Source organism: Leuciscus leuciscus (assembly GCF_965113295.1).
Source record: "Leuciscus leuciscus genome assembly, chromosome: 21".
NCBI lineage: Eukaryota > Metazoa > Chordata > Actinopteri > Cypriniformes > Leuciscidae > Leuciscus > Leuciscus leuciscus.
This window is the reverse complement of record NC_138745.1, coordinates 7,436,075-7,454,144: the sequence shown is the minus strand read 5'-3', so window position 1 is coordinate 7,454,144 and position 18,070 is coordinate 7,436,075. Positions and strand designations below refer to the sequence as shown.

Sequence of the window (18,070 nt, the reverse complement as noted above, 5' to 3'; positions counted from 1 at the left end):
CGACAGCCCCGAAACCTGAAGGATCTGGAGAAGGTCTGTATGGAGGAGTGGGCCAAAATCCCTGCTGCAGTGTGTGCAAACCTGGTCAGGAACTACAGGAAACGTATGATCTCTGTAATTGCAAACAAAGGTTTCTGTACCAAATGTTAAGTTCTGCTTTTCTGATGTATCAAATACTTATGTCATGCAATAAAATGCAAATTAATTACTTAAAAATCATACAATGTGATTTTCTGGATTTTTGTTTTAGATTCCGTCTCTCACAGTTGAAGAGTACCTATGATACAAATTACAGATTTCTACATGCTTTGTAAGTGGGAAAACCTGCAAAATCGTAATTAAATAGTATATTAAATAAATGCTGTTCTTTTGAACAATTTCTGTTCATCCAAAAATATATATATTGTAACATCAAAAATGTATTTAAAGTCGCTTTTGATCAATGTAGTGTCCTTGCTAGAAAAAAGTATTAATTTCTTTTTTCTTTTTTTTATCTTACTGATGCCAAAATTTGGAATTATAGTGTATATTTTATGTATTTCACTCAGTTATAAGAAAAGCATAAAAGACTGATGACAAAAAAGTAATACTACATTTGTTACATTCAGTTTGGATAATAATATTATACAGTCATAAAAAGAGTGAAAATATTTACTCTTATCTTTAATCTGGATTTAATTTATAAATAAATATAAAAATGTATAATATATTTGATAAATATCAAGCGAGCAGGAGTATGATATGGCATTACATATCAGACTTTACACATTCACATCACACACACACACACACTGTGACCCAGGCTTTAGCGGAGCAATCAAGTTAAAGTTTGCTCAGTCAGACTCCGTTTACTCTGATCAGATGTAGCTGTGTTGTCCATGGCAACTTAAGACATAATCATCACCACACATCATAAAAACCAGTCATCCAAGCAGTTTACCTACCAAAGTGGGTAGAGCCTGAGGAACGAAACTTAAAAAAAAAATTTTTTTTACCAAAGATCTTGAGATATGAGGATAACAGACGCGCTTAGCTCAAAACCCTTTTACGGAAGGATATACACTGCCATGAACACAGTTAGGAATAGCAGAGACCTCATAATTCCACAAGATCACTGATATAGTAGTGGTCAAAAGTTGCCTCGAAAAACATTTATTCAAATGTTATTAAAAGAAATATGTTAAAGATTCTGTAAGTGTATTGCATAGCTGTGTTTGGAGTAAATTGTTTTATTTGTGATGCCAAATTGTGCAGACATAATTTTTGGCCAGGCTGTAATACAAAGAAACAATGAACACATGCACGAATGAGAGAGAACCAACAAAATATTAATATCTGATTTTGTTTATAAAGTCAATAAATGCTTTGTTTATAAACCACAATAGCAGGCTCAAACAATGCTGTGTCAGTCCAGAGCTTAAAAGAAAAAAAGAAAAGAAATCTTAAGAAAACAGCAGAAATCTATATAGACGCCATTTTAAAGTTGCGTAAAGTTAGCCAATCAGATTAGAGCTGGTGAATTGATTCAGCCAGCTATTGCCATTTTTATGTGCAATATGCACCAGATGGCCAGCGAACATGTGGTGGGCTGTCCACAAGCGTACCGTCAGACATTGAGACCATCAGTTCACCAAAAGCCAAGGTGTGGCGAACTCTGATGACATCATCGAATCTTAGTCGACAAGTCACATATAGCTTTGATCATAACCCAGCAAATTACACAGTTATAGACCACTGTTATAGGAATTAAGTACTTTAAGGACTTTCAAGTACATCACACAACTTTTTCCAGCACTTCAAATTTAAATGTTATTTTAATGCGATGACCAAAAACATGACACTTGAATGTAAAGTAAATATTTATAGGAAAGATCGCAAAGTCTCATGAAAAACTAAAACTTTCCTCCAAATTGCAATTTAAATTACACAATGAGTAGAGCTCGTCCTTTAAAATCACTGAAGCTGTCAGTCAGTTCAGTGCAAACTCAATGAATCTGACTAAATTTCAAAATGAATCTTTTTTCATTGTGTCTCCGCTTTGTTTGTTACAATGAGAAGATCTGTGCACTTAGTAAACTTGCGCTAAATATAAACCCATTCAGCGCTTTGAGCGATACTGAGCAGATTCTCCCAACTGGTAACTTAAAACACCTCTGATTGGTCATTATTTTCAACAGGAATGCCTGTGATTGCCTGTGATTGTGAATACTCAACACTGCAAAATCATGTTGAACTCATAACACAAATATAACAACCAGATCACTTGAATTGAATTGCTTTTCTCTATTATTAAACAATTCTAAATTATTTGTTACCCGTAGTAATATAATTCTGTAAAAGGGATAGTTCACCCAAAAATGAAAATTAGCCCATGATTTACTCCCCCTACATTTCCATTCTATTTATTTTAGATATTTTTCTTACACGAACGCATCGCTTCGCTTCAGAAGGCCTTTATTAACCCCCCAGAGCCGTGTGGAGCACTTTTATCATGGATGGATGTGCTTTGATGGACTTCAAAAAATATAACAGCCGATCACTGCCATTATAAAGCTTGGAAGAGCCAGGACATTTTTTTTATATAACTCCAATTGTATTAGTCTGAAAGAAGAATGTCATAGAATGACTTGAGGGTGAGTAAATCATGGGCTAATTTTCATTTTTGAGTGAACTATCCCTTTAATCCTGCAAAAAAAACATTACTTTGCATTGACCTGACTAGGCAGCCAAGGTATAGCAGCCGTCATTCCCTGCCATACCCATGCCAGGCACCCATGACTGAGAAGATCAATAAAAGCAGTGCTTGAGATTCCATCTCACTCAGTGTTGAGCATCTTTGTTAGTTCCTTTCGATCAGGCTTTTGACATGTTTACACAGCACAGCCTAGCGGGGGGACGCACTCTGCCTGCCTCCCCCTGATTTACAAGGAGGGAACTGATATAACACAGGCCTCACAGCATAAGCTACAAGCCTTGTGAACAGTTAAGTGCAGGTTGGCAGGATGTTGGAGAGGTGTTCTTCACAAACCGTGAGGGAGAAGAAGCAGATCGTGGACAACATCCCCTTTCACCAGCTTGCTTCCTGACCAAAGGCAGCTGACTTGATTAGCTGCATGTGAATGTGCCGTGTTTTAATGAACGCATCAGTGTAATGTCATAAGGATGCGTTCCTCCAGAAATAGCATAAGTTGACATGCAGTATGAATAAAGCTGGCAATTAAACAACTACTGTTATGACTTACCCTGTCAATATAATACGTTAACTATTGTAACTACAATAAAACTATGGGAACATTGGGCCTCATTCACCAATATCTTCCTAAGAATTTTCTTAACTTTGTACTTAAATAAACTTCCCAAGAAAAGTCTACGTCGGATTCATGACGTTCTTAAACAACAGATTTGTTCGCACCTGTGTTCTTAGGATTGATGAATCCCACGTCTTCGTAATTGAAAGCGCGTGCCAGTTGTTCCTAATTAGCATAAGAAAACACCCCGCAAATTCCAATATAAGGACATGACACTTCAGGGCCGTGTGCAAGAAAAGTTGGAGAATGTCCAGAAGACCAAACGAAAAAAGAACTTCAGTAATTCTGAAATAGAAATTCTACTGCAACAGGTAAATGCCAAACGAGGCATAATTTTTGGTTTAATCAGCTTAATTGCTGATGTAAATTGCAGTGTTATAGTATGCAAATAAACACAGATTTTTTTTTTTTTTTTTTTTAAATGATCAGAAATACATTACAATAAAATACATTACATTGTAAACGACTTTAGAATTAAATAAAATTCAGTAACCAATTATTTGGAGCAAACAGTCATCACTCAAATGTGCGTAAGAGTGCTCTTGAGTGTGCGTAGGTTTTGTTCTTAGCTAAGAACAAATCCAAGATAAGAAAACATTAGTGAATGTCAGAATCTTCGTAAAAAGTACATAAGTGGGGTTAACACATTTCTTCGTAAGAACGGTTGGTGAATGAGGCCCATTGTCATTAAAAACTTGGTAACATTTTACAATGAGCTCTCATTTGTTAACATTAGTTAATTAATTTGCTAACATGAACTCACAATGCACAATATATTTTTACAGCATTTATTAACCTTTGTTAACGTGAGTAAATAAAAATGCTCATGTTTATGTTAGTTCACAGTGCATTAAAGTGCCTCTATAATGTTATAGAGGCTCCTAATTTTGTTTTAAATGTCTCCAAAATGCATTCAAGGTCAAAAAACACTTACATTTTCTCATAATCTACATTGCAGCATCACCTCTTCTCTCACAGTGTCTGAAACGGTTTGATAAAGGATTCGGTCTTTCTAAACCCCTCCTTTCCAAAAGCCTACTCTGCTCTAATTGGTCAGATAGCCCAGTCTGTTGTGATGGTCTACTGCTAACAGCGTGTGTTGAATATCAAACATCCATTACCGTATCTGAATTTCAGCTCCAGAGGCTTCCTCAGAGCTTGATACACTGTGATACGAACAGCAACGATGCCGTTGGTTTTGGCCTATCAATTCCAGCGAGAGTCCTCATCCTTTGGAAGGGCATGCAAAGTGGATTTGCTTTCACAGCGCACAAAACAGTGTCTTCTCAACCAAACTCTTCCAGTCTCAGCTACAACTACAGTGTTTGAGGGAGGGGCAAAGTAGATGTTTTCTTGCGGGCAGCCAACGAAGGCCATAGGTGGGTATTATGCTAATTTGTTACAAAACCTATGTGGATTCATGCAGGAAGTAAGACTGGAATTACTTTCAGGCAGATCCGAATCGGCTCTTTCTTTTGGGAGACAATACCTTCATTTTTCGTGCACTTTGATCTGTGAAATTTTGCTAACTTTTTACATTCACAAACAATTATACTATATATACATGAAAGGTAATATCCCAAAAAGCATAGTAGGACTTTTGATATTAAAAAATGTAGTAGTAAATGTTGAGATAAATGATTAATAAATGCTGTAGAATTATTGTTCATTGTTATGTAGACTAATGTAGTTAGCTAATGTTAACAAATAAAACCGTATTATATAATGTTACCAAAAACTCTATTAATTGTCAAATTATTAGAGATTTCCAGAAGTAACAATAACTGTGGTGATTATGGTATTGTGGCTAAAACTAAGGTTACCATTGTATATTTTTGTAAGGAATAAGTTTTAATTTGGAAAAAGTGATCTATGGGACTGCTAAAATCCAACAGGGCGCAACAGTGACCACATACTTTTTTAGCCACCTCAGTTCTGGGAGTGTTTTTCCCATCCATTTTCATAATGATTTAAAAAAAAAGTTAAGCCATTTATCAAACCAACCAGCTCTAACCACCCTAAATGCAAATTCTGTCATTATTTTCTCAGCAGTGCTTTGTAAAAAAAAAATATATATATAAATATATTTTAGAACAAAACCGTACAAATAGTCGACAAGGATAAGGATGGGGCCAAAGCAGTGTTATCTGAGAATTTTTTCTACACATAAAATACTAAAATAGCGGTAACACTTTACAATAAGGTTTAATTTTTTGACATGGACTAAGAATTAACAATACTTTTACAGCATTTATTAGTCTAAGTAAATGTTACTTTCAACATTAATACACTGTTAATACACTGTGAACTAACGTGAACAAACAATGAAGTTTAACTAATGAATCCTTTAACTAATGTAGTGCTCATTGTAAGTAAATACATTAACTAATGTTAACAAATGAGACCTTACTGTATGTGTTACCAAAATATCTAATCAGTTGAGCCAAACTGAATATAAAATATAAAAAGGTAAGATCACCAGTTTAATCATACGAACAGACTATTGTTTTTACAGTCAGGTAACTATATAAGGCTTAGAGATTTGTATATGTTACTATAAGAATCTACTAACAAAACAACGACTAATAATCAAAATGATCTCAGCATGAGCAGAAAAACAAGTTACTAGGCTAACTAGTCATTTTAAATTGTCATAATTACAAATGCCAGAAATTATGACATCTCTAATAATTTTGTTAATTAGAACATTGTTTATAATTAAATAATCTTAACATGCTGAAATAATGATTCTAAAGGTAGACAAAAATAAACTTGTGTAAAGGCGCCAAGTCATTAATCTGTCACAACATGGTTTAGTTGATTGCTTAACTTCACTGTTATTACAGTGACAGGAGTGGCCACCACACAACACACATTCCTTGTTTTTGAGACAGCCCAGGCATGCTCCACAAAAAAAAGCAAAGCTAAGTGGTGTGAAACCAAGAGGTTTTACAAGTCATTTTAAATAACACATATGTTCTGTCCAAAAAAAAAAAAAAAACTCTCTCACTTCTTCCAATCACACAAATCACATTAGCCGGAGGGTTATGATCAGGGCACATGACCCTAATCAGACTCAAAGTCTTCCTCTACTAACATCTCAAGAGGAGTGGAGAGAGAAGAAGAGTAAAAGCTAGAGCAAGACACAGGGTCTAGTTCAGAATTTCCATGTCATTTTCACACTGTGAAGCAGCCACTCTAGACTGTGACCACTCCTTATGTTCATTAGGAAACGTGTGGTTACAATCAAGCACTTTGTCACAGTAATGCATATCATCATCCCGGTGAAGAGCTACTTTACATCTCGCAAGTCGTCTCCACAACGAACGGTGGACAAGAATTAAAGGAGGATCACTGGATCTATCTGATACTGCTTCCTGCTTAGCTACTGTTTGGACGCTCTTGCTTACTGCTCCGCACTTTACTCTATCGCTTTTATATTTTCTCTCTTAATTTTAACCTCAGCAAATCAGCACAGTGCTAAATCGACATAGCTTGGCATCAACGTTAAAAATAGAAACTTACTACAAAAAAGTGGTTTTCCTATCCGACCAGCCTCCCACTGCCATCAGCTTACATTCCGGAGAAGGGAAAAAACAGCTGCCTACATTCAAAAGGATAAGAAAGAAAATGTCTTTTCTAGAATCTACTTGCTGCACAAACTGCCACAGACTTTTACAAAGGATTGCAGTTCTTGAAACAAAGTTAGTTACGGGACCTACCACACCAGATGGAACACACAACAGAGCTTCGTCATGGACGCACGCCCTCAGCAAACAGCCGGTGAGTCCCATGAATCTAGTGCTCCTCGACAGGCCATACTGAGTGTAGAGAAACAAGCCGATCAACACACTAATCGATGGCACAAACAGGGAGCGAGACCCAAAGGCACTCGAGACATCAGTTTGTCATGAGCATCACATATTGCCGCAGCAGCATCCTCAACCCCAGATGTGGCTATGAGAAGGATTGCAAACACTGGTTTCCTACCACCACCTATACATCTTGAGAACAGATTTGAAGTATTAATGAAGGTAGATGAGGAATCCCCAAACAAGATGAATGTGATCGAACACAGACCGAATCAGCCAGTAGCTAACACTGATGCTAACTGGTGCTCAAGGCCGAGTAGACAGCGGGACTCAGCTCAGAACGCAGCCGAGCACAGGGCTCTGATAGTGGGTGACTCCTTAACCGGAAAACATTAGCAGCATACAGTGCGGACTGATGAGGCAGTGAACCCGAGGTTACCCCGTGAGTCAGTCCAGCTCCTCCTGTCCGATTTTAGGGGAAAATTGGGTCCATCGGAGACATCCAATAGATTTCTTAGGCGCGCCAAAAGAACACCAGAGACACAGTGTAATCACCATGGGAAAATCTCAGAGTAAAACTAGGAGTTGTGAATATTATTATTAGTGATGCTCCGATTGATCGGCCGCCGATCATGATCGGCCGATATTGGCAAAAAATTGCTTGATCGGCAACCCCCAAAAGCGCCGATCAAAAAAGCCGATCACGTGACGTAAATAACTCACGCAACTTTTCCACATGCGCGGCAACACAACAGCAGAGCAGAGCTTGCTTAACAGTGTCAAAATGAGTTATCCTATGACGGCAATTCAATGGCAATTATAAACGAGCGCACAACTGATGCTGGCGCGCGCGGTAAATGACATTCACGAGAGGATAACAGATCTACGCGCGAGGAAACGGGAACTCGCGAGCTCATTCAAACCCTGCGCGGGCGCATGACATCTCTGCCCTCGCGCGCGCGCATGATCATTCCCCACACTCTCGTGCTTGATCTCCTCTCGCCTGCTGATTTTGCTCGCTCGAACCCTTTTATTTTTGGCAGTCGAGGGGCGGGACTTACTGTTTTAATAACCTCAAATGTCATTGTCATTATTTTATTTTTTGGATCTGATGTAGTTAGTTCCTCAACTACATCCATTGTAGTTTGCCTGACCCCTCTTTGTTTTGAAAAATTATACTGTGCCTTATTTGGAAAAGGTGGCCTACAGTAGCCTTATGTTATCTTGTTTTCTAACTACAATTAAATAAATATTGGTGGTTCTTCAAGATTTTCTTGACTCTAGCATATTTCCATTCTGTGATCGGCAGTGATCGGCAATCGGCAGATCATGATTTTGGTAATCGGTAATCGGTGATCGGCCCCAAAAATGCTGATCGGAGCATCACTAATTATTATACACCAGTGTTTTGCCAGATGAGAAGTTTATCTATGTATCATCTTTTTACTTTTTTAATTCATTTTATAACTGTATCATATATCTCTTTTAATTTCTTTTATAGCTGTTTTAATTTTCATTGCTTTTATTTTGTGATTATTTTAATTCCTTTCTGTAAAGCACTATGAATTGCCATAGTGTATGAAATGTGCTATACAAATAAACTTGCCTTGCCTTGCTAATGAAGAATTTAGTAGAAAGTGTTGTTGGCATCAGTCAAGAGATTAAGGGCCCTATTTTAACGATCTGAAACGCAAGTGTCAAGCGCAAAGCGCAAGTAACTTTGTGGGCGGGTCTCGGCGTTGTTGCTATTTTCCCGGCGGGATAAATGACTCTTGCGCCAGGCGCAAATCTAAAATGGGTTGGTCTGAAGTAGCTTCATTATTCATAGGTGTGGTTTGGGCGTAACGTGAAATAAACCAATCAGAGCGTCATCTCACATTCCCTTTAAGAGCAGACGCGCTTTTTCCATAGCGGATTGCTATTGTAACGGCGGATTTGCCAGGCGCGCGCCAGGAGCGGTTCACAGCCAAGGAGAGCAACGCTCTCGTCACGGCCGTAAAAGAGAGAAGTTACATTGAAATGGAAAAACCCACCCAAATTAACTTCGGTTAAACAGGCGTATGATAATTTGGGTAAATGTCTAAGCTAGATGTATGCTTTTATAATAAATTGTCTGTCTGTCTGTCTGTCTGTCTATCTATCTATCTATCTATCTATCTATCTATCGTAATAATGTATGATTTGCAAAAAATGAAAACTGCTGCTTCTGTGTAGATGAGAGAATCAAAGTGTATGCGCGTTGTGCACACGCTACATTGATTATGGCCAAGCACGCGCCCTTAAAATAGCATATGAATAACATGCGCAACGCGCCACTGACTTTAAACTATTTTTTCCTGGTTAGTGGCGCAATTGTTTTCTAAACCTGCAAAATAGCATGAAGGAACATTTGCGCCGGAACACGCCTCCTCTTTGCGCTGAACCGCCCCCGGGAGAGCAAGTGTATTTTCTAACTTACCGACGTGCTTCTGTGGAGGGAAAAGTCCGCTTTGCGAGGGTGCAAAATAGGAATGAGACATGCGTCGGTGTACAAAGTCACTTGCGCTGGGTGCAAGATAGGGCCCTAAATATGATCGAACTTGTATATAGATTTTATTTTATTTTTATTATAAAATTGTTTTTTTGCATATAAAAACAGGTAGGCCTAATTTATGAATGTATCCAGTCATTCTGTTATTGCAATAATGTGAAACAAAAAATATTCATTTATCCAGATCTTTCTCTTAAGATAAACAGCACCATGGCAAATGCCAAATATTCTTGGTTCACCCCTCAAGCTGTGATGCCTCATTGTTTGGTTCAGTAGTCTGTGTCCAAATCAGTTCGTCTTTCAGCATGTAAAAAGACTTGGGTATCTGGAGCTAGTTGAAGACCAACAAGTGTATGTCACTCCCAATGTGTGAAAAACTGAAGCATGGTTAAGCACCATTAGCATTACTTTTTAAGATGCTAAAGTTACCCCTATATCGACTAAGAAACTATTAATTGACTTTAAATTCCTTGCCTTATGCATCGGCTCAAGACTCATTTAATTCTCTGCATGCATAGAATCTATTTTTATATATATACTTTCAATCAAAGCTGATGTAAAGCTTCTTCAGGCAGACATTTTTTAATGTGTTTTTGATTTGAGCGTTATGGCAGATGAAGACGGGGATCACTTTTGGGTCTGTTCCTCACACAAAGGAATAGTTTGGCCCCAGAAGGCTTGGAATATTTTTAATTTTTTTAATAAGTCCTGACTGTAGTTGTATCTGCCAATTGTGTTTTATATTGTCAAATGGTTAGGTTTAGGGTAAGGGGTCGTGGGATTACATATTTAAGAATCTGTTTGATGTTTTAAAGATCTGTTGAATCTACGTCCTGACATAACATCACATGAAAAACTCAGGTGAACTACAATGTATTGGGCATTCAAGGTGAATACAATGGCATCAGTTTACTGATTAGATTAACCAGTCAGGGGTTTCTGCCAGTCTCTGATCTTAACACACCGAGAGAACTACATCCTACTGTCAACTAGCACGTTTTGCGCCTGTGTGTGAATGAGACAACCGTCTATTTCTGCAGATATATTCGTGTATATTTGTCATTCAAAAAGGGAAACTGATGTTGCAGGCTGCAGATCCACCAACCGTAAACAAAGCAGCGCGTGCTTACCGTTTTGAATACCAATCCTGCTAAATACTTTCTTTATTCCACTCCGTTTGTGATGATACTGAAATAGCTCGCTGTTTTGCTATTATTCTCGTGCACTGACTCTTTCACTAAGCTGAACAGCCAATCAGAATGGAATTTTAGTGGTCACTTCTAAGGCCGTGTGTTAGTTCAAAACCTTTAAGGACTGCCCACTGAATGCCTATAAAATACAATGTACAGCTCCCTTAGTTGGACTTGATGGTTGCAGCGACCAACGGTATGTTCTCAATAAAGAATCCTGCTGAAAATACACTGTCTCCTGGTCGTCGCTTCCTACAGGGTCTGGTTAGGTGCTCAAAAATGTCTAAATAGTATAATAAAATGATACCCCAACATACATGTCATGATGATAAAATTATAACCCAATATTTGATTTCATAATGATAAAATTCCCATGCCTTTCTCGTCTGTGTATTGACCCGAAAGCAATTACATTCCTGATTCAAGGTCCGGGTATACTTAATTTTCCTCATTCCGCTCAGTCTCATGCACAGTTGTGTAAAATTTACTCAGATGAGCGCAGATGAGCGCTGAGTTTGATGCCTTGGGAATGAGAATAGATTTTGTATTCAGCAGAATATGGCTATCATTCTTCTGTTAGAGTACTAAATGTAGTTCTGTTCTCACAAAGTTCAGTTATAAACGAGAATGACAACTGCATTCAACAACCAAACCACCTAGACTGTTGCCACCTTTAATACTCAATGTGGTAACAGATGATATTCACAGCTATCACATAGAATGCATTTCTTTGTCAACGATACAAAAAGTGTGAAAGCCTTTAAAGGCTGGTTTAGAGGAGATGAATATGCACAGTCACTCCTGAATTGCACAGTGGGGTTGAGGACTATTACATACTTCCACTTTGTCTTCCAGATGACAGCCCTCTTACATTACTACGACACACTGATACCTGTTCAGACATCCCAACACTTGACAAGCACCAAGGTGGGAACTCTGGCAATTCAAGGTCACAAGACGTTACAAGATTCACAAGTCAGAAGAATGTAGTATTTTGTGCCCACATTCTTATTTGTGCTACTTTCTGATTAATTTTGGAATGTCCTCACCACTTGCCATTTGGCTGGCAGTTTTATTAGGAACTGCATCATAATACAGTTTAAATCCTTTACATTTAAATTACAGTATGTGTAGCTCAGGACACCGCGGCTGAATGAACACCCAGGTGAGTCATACAAAGGTAAACATAGACCAGTACTCCAGGTTGGTAAGGAGCAGCAAACAGAGACATCATGTTGAAGGGAACGAACAGACAACTGTCGATTGAAAAGAGAAGAGAGTTCAACGTCAGTTCACTCTGTCATTCAACACATTTATTTCCTCCGTCCAGTTAAAATTAAGCAGTGAATCCGCAGAAATCCTTTGGCATTTGGTGGGTGGTTCACCATATTGCTTCAGGCGGTGATGAGCTCAGTCCATGTCATCGCCATATCCACGAACAAACCTCAAAAAGATAACAAAAGATTGTTCAAGTTCAAACTAAACCAATGTCTTTCTAGACATTCTGTCTAGTTTTAAATCACAGTTTCTGATATTTTCTCTTAGAATCCTCTCTTTACACTCTGCTGACAACATCCCGTTGCTTAATGTTCCCTTTCACCTGATCAGTCGGCAGTGAACTCCACCTGACATTCTCTTAAAGGCAACGTAACATTCAACTACACACATTTCTAACATTAACAACATAAGAAAAATATCAACAAATAAACATACACTTTTCAAAATATTTATGAAAGGTTTAAAGGTAGGACAGGTAACTTTCAGGGAGGCTAGCAATAGCGAACTAGCTTTATAAGCATGAGATCCCACCATCCCTTCAGAGCGCCTCTAAAGCCACGCCTCCTTAAACACACACACACACACACACACACAGACAGCATTAAACTAACTCATGTCTCTAAGCACATAACATTACAATAATAATGAACTTAAAGAGCACTGACCTGTACCACCTGACTGCTGATAGCATTTATTTCAGCATTGATAGTGTTGCCATTGAGTCACGAACCACTCCGAGTATAACATCACAGGTTTCCACCTCTTCCAAATTACAGTAGTTATGGCATGAACGCAGCATAAGCTTGTTGTTTTGGTTCAAGAGGAACTGTAAAAGGCGGCTGCTGTTTCGGTGCTCAGTGACTGACGTCTGTCTAACTCTGCATAGCATGAAACACTCTGATGATGTGATGTCTGCACAAGCAGGTGCGCAGAGGTTGTTGATAGGCAGGTAGGATATCGTATCATTGCATTCGGACCTAATGCAATGATGAGACAATGTGTAACGGAGGCCAGCTATTAGTCGCTGTGTGAGTAAACCTCACTCCTCACTCCTCTGATCTCAATAGGTGCTCTAACAACAGACGCTAGAGCGTCTGTTGCTAGACATTGTAATCACATTGTATGTGATTACACACACCCGTTGGCATCTCATTTTAAATTATTGCCATCTAGGCGTCGTTTCTGCCCACCCCTTATGACCAAGAACAGATCCAAATTTTAGTTTGTACCATAGGCCATAAAAGCCTTAAATCAGTCAAAATAAGCTAGATGTCCAGTTGGCCTGGTTAGATGCAGGGGTGTATAGTTTATTGCATTGTATTGTATTTGTTTGTGTCATATGTCTGATGTTTTGTCATGAAGTGCCTTGCGACCGCGCCGCAAACCCAATTGCCCTACTACTAGAGGCTGCAGTCTTTAGCCTCCTTGTTAGAGCGCCTGACTCTCACACCGGGGACCCGGGTTCGAGGCCCGCACAGAGCGGGGCAAGTAGGACCCGGGTGGAGGGGTTACATTGGTGCCGTGAGTGTAACAGAGGCCAGCTAGTAGTCGCTGTGTGAGTAAACCTCACTCCTCTGATCTCAATAGTCACTTTAGTGACAGACGCTAGAGGCTGCAGTCTTAAGCCTCCTTGTTAGAACGCCTGACTCTCACGCCAGAGACCCGGGTTCAAGGTCCGCACAGAACAGGGCGAGTAGGACCTGGGTGGAGGTGTTACAAATGCAATGATTGGACAAACATTTTATTGTCCTATGCCTTCCTCAGATGATATGTATACATATACTGTAAATACATTTAGACCACTTTACTGAGTGATTGCTATAAGGATGCGAAGAGACTTTCCGAAAATCAGCATATTAGAATGCTTTTTCTCAGCTCATTTCGGGTTTTGGGTCTATTACAGTGGTGCAACAAATAGTGGTGCTACAAACATTTTTCTTTTTTGAAAGGAAAAAAGAACTAGCTTGTTAAAACTTGACAATGGTGATGCCTATTAGTTTGACTTTAAAAGGTTAGTCATGTCATCCTTGTTTGGGCCATTAGAGACGTGTCTGGCAGATAGCAAACTGTTATTATAATAGCAGTAAGACATTTATTCATAGCCAGAGATTCAGACAATCCTACAGCTTGTGATCATTATAAGCAATGGGCAGTCCTGAACGATCATCTTTTGAAAAGGCTTTGGAAGGAAGTAAATCATCGCAAAACACTGCACCATCATCACTGCTGAGTAAATAATGACTATAGGAACTATAAATGGCCATTTCCTCCAAAAGACTTTTCTTTCAAAAAGAATAATCTAAACGTCTCACTTGGATACAGTGATTCTCAAAAGATAGAGTAAGAAAGCACACGCCTATTTTAAGATACGTTTCCCATTCAGCAACATTCCTTTACATCAAAGAGGATGTAAAAATCTGGCTTTATCTTGCTTAAACATCCTTGAACTCTGAACACATACTTCCATAAAAAAAAAACTGGAATTAATGAAGTCACATTCAGTGCCATACCAACCATGAGCAAAGGGACACTGCCAAAAACCAAAGGGTGAAACGATCTCCCCTGGGGATTTCACCACTAAAATTCAATGCGCATGGGTTTCTATGGCAACAAGCGACTCTCTGCACTTAATGCAACAATGAACTGGAGAGACAGATAATGTGTTGCTCTCTAAATTTTAGCTGCTAATGCCCTTAATGAGTCCGGATGCCGAAATCAAAGAACAAGCTTTGTGGCTGCCTGTCTTTGAATAGGACTTTTTTTCCATACATACAGAGTTAATGAGGCTTCAGATCGCAGGTCTACAGCAAAGTATACACACTGCCTTACTCTGTTTGTGTGTGTATTTCTCTTTTTCCCTTCCCTCAAGATCATAAAGATGTGGTACAACTCCTATGCTACGATATTAGTAGCCTGACCTACATTAATGTTTCACTCTATCAAGTGGATGGAATTTACATATGTGATTGAGGAATGTTAAATATATATATGGCCATACATACACGCAGTTGCAGCAGATTTGTCGGCTGCACATCCATGATGTAAATCTCCTGTTCCACCACATCCCAAAGGTTCTCTATTGACTTGAGATCTGGTGACAGGCCATTTGAGTATAATGAACTCAATGGCATGTTCAAGAAACCAGTCTGAGAAGATTTGAGCTCAGGTAGGCTGTGGTTTTTAACGATAGTTAATTGGTACAAAGGGGCCCAAAGTGTACCTAGAAAATATCAAACACCATTACACCACCAGCAAGAACCATTGATACAAGGCAGGATGGATCCATGCTTTCATGTTGTTTATACCAAATTCTGACCCTACCATTTGAATGTCACAACAGAAATAGAGACTCATCAGACCAGGCATTTTTCCATTTCGCCCCATTTTGGTGAGCCTGTGTGAATTGTAGCCTCAAGTTTCCTGGCACCGGTGGTCTTCTGCTGCTGTAGTCAATCTGCTTCAGGGTTCGATGAGTTGTGCGTTCAGAGATGCTCTTCTGCAGACCTCGGATTTAACGAGTGGTTATTTGAGTTACTGTTGCCTTTCTATCAGCTCGAACCAGTCTGACCATTCTCCTCTGACCTCTGGTATTAACAAGGCATTTTTTCCCACAGAACCGCCACTCACTGGATATTTTCTCTTTTTCGGACCATTCTCTGTGAACCCTAGAGATGGATGTGTCTGAAAATTCCAGTAGATCGGCAGTTTCTGAAATACTCCAACCACCATGCCACGTTCAAAGTCACTTAAATCACATTTCTTCTTCATTCTGATGCTCAGTTTGAACTTCAGCAAACCGTCTTGACCATGTCTACATGCCTAAATGCATTGAGTTGCTGCCATGTGATTGGCTGATTAGATATTTGACCTAACAAGCAGTTGAACAGCTGTACCTAATAAAGTGGCCAGTGAGTGTATATAGATATAGATATAGATAGCATCTGCCAAATGCATAATGTAAAAAATATTTGATGCAATACAAAGGATAAAAAAATACCTTTGTGCTCAGCAAAATGAAGTCATAGAAGTTGAGTGAACCAACTTTCTTTTAAAACATACTGAATGGATCTCTGTATCTCAGCAGACACAGTGATGAGGTATAGCAAATATCAGATTAATGTCAGACTAATGTTCTCTGTTGTATTGATGTTGTGTGTTTACTGAAACACCACCAACAGAGTAGTAGTAAATAGTACAGTAGTACATAGTAAATGTAGAAGAATAAAAAACAAAAAACTAATTGCCATTTACAACATCTTCATGACTCACATCCAAATGATAGCTTCATCATATAATATTTTTATAATGGAAATGTTATCATCATCTGTGTATAGATTAAGCTCCTTAAGTCACTAACACATCATTACATTCTACTTCTTGTGTGATGCATGTGCTTCTCATATAGCAGTGACTCACAGCACACCACTCTAAGAAGCTTGCTCCTTGTAGTTTATAACTAGACACTCTGAAGAGATCAGTAAGCTCGAAGATCACCAGGGAATGTCTCAGCACTGCTAAATCATCTCACCTTGATATATACATGTGTCATTATTTTTCCCCTATCTCCTTCTCCCCTGATCTTTCTCCTTGCTTTCCTCTGCATTTAGGATGTGCTGGTATATATATATCGGTCATGACAACTCTTCTGAGATTGGTATGGATATGACAATGTTAATGTATTTGGTCTTGGTGGAATCGATCTACTACGCTGCTGCTGTAGAGCAAGTACCGAGACTTGCTACTGACAAACCATTCACAGAGATTGCTGTGAGCATGTAAGATGTAATGCATATAATGCTGCTTCTGCACATGTAACATACATGAATTAACCCCCGTACCAGATCTATACAGGTGGAGCTGGGGAAGATGTAGGGTTTCTGAAAGCATGCTGCATACTGCTACCAGCAACACCCCGGTATTTGTTTGAATGTTGAGCCGCAGCTCATTGCACGCTGATGCAACAACAATCAATCAGCTGTGCCATGCAGAAGGAAATTCTTTTGAAAACATTCAAGATATTCCAATTCAACATCATGTGGCAAAATAAATTATATTCCATACTCATGAATTGAAAGAGAGCCAATTCTTAAATTATTGTTGCCCATTCCTGGTTCCCATCATATATCTTGCAAACTTCAAAAGAAAGGGAAAAATCTCAGCAATACAATCAGTAAAAAAAAAAAAAAAAAAAAAAAAAAACTGAAACAGAACCAGCAGCAAAATATATTTAATCAGATCTTGTAAAGCAACAGCTGCTTCACAGAAAACATTGAAAGAGAGAGAAAGAGAGAGAGAGAGAGAGAGAGAGAGAGAGAGAGAGGGGGGGGGGGGGGGGGGGGCAAAAGATTCTCTCATTCTGTGGCAAACAGAATGAGAGATGGGGATAACTTGTTTTTGCATTTGCCTCAGAGGCGAAAAGCTAAAAAATAAGATGCTGAAGATTGTACTTCAACATGACAACATAATGGCTTTGTGGTTGTGTTTCTCATCCTGGTGACTCTCTTCAAATCTGAGGAAATGGCCTAGCATTCGCACTTAAGAGATGCAGATGAGACACTGAGATTCTGACTCACCTCTTTCCGTTGCTGGTATATATCTCACTATTTCACGCTACCAGTTTCTACCAGTGTCAATAACAAGGATGCAAACACACGAAAGATCAGTGATTTAGTAACGATTGAAGTACTATCACGCAGCAAAACAAACAATATGCAATTTTCTAATAAAACACATTGTTGCATTTGGTTTAACAGGGGAAGAACCAGAGCCATTATCCATTGTACATTTTGATAATTAAATTAAGTCAGGCTTGCAAATTATTTCGCCAGGCTGACATGCATACAAATCAGGTTGTCATATTGTTTTAGAAATACAAGAGCTTGTCAAACTCGAATAGAGCAATAGAGAACAATATTTGAATTGTTTATTATCACAAGACTCTCTACTGGTTTT

At 38.8% G+C, this 18,070-nt stretch overlaps 1 protein-coding gene and 1 long non-coding RNA gene across 3 annotated transcripts in view; both read right to left on the bottom strand.

Annotated features, from left to right (window-relative positions):
• The window catches only part of prkg1 (protein kinase cGMP-dependent 1), a 173,996-nt gene that overhangs the window by 94,198 nt on the left and 61,728 nt on the right, over window positions 1-18,070 (bottom strand). The gene's annotated exons all lie outside the window — the stretch shown is intronic.
• On the bottom strand, window positions 9,733-17,408 carry LOC309485001. The gene is made up of 2 exons (XR_014201012.1): window positions 13,684-17,408; window positions 9,733-13,156 (listed from the first exon to the last, which is right to left on the bottom strand). It is a non-coding gene; the product is annotated as an uncharacterized lncRNA (long non-coding RNA).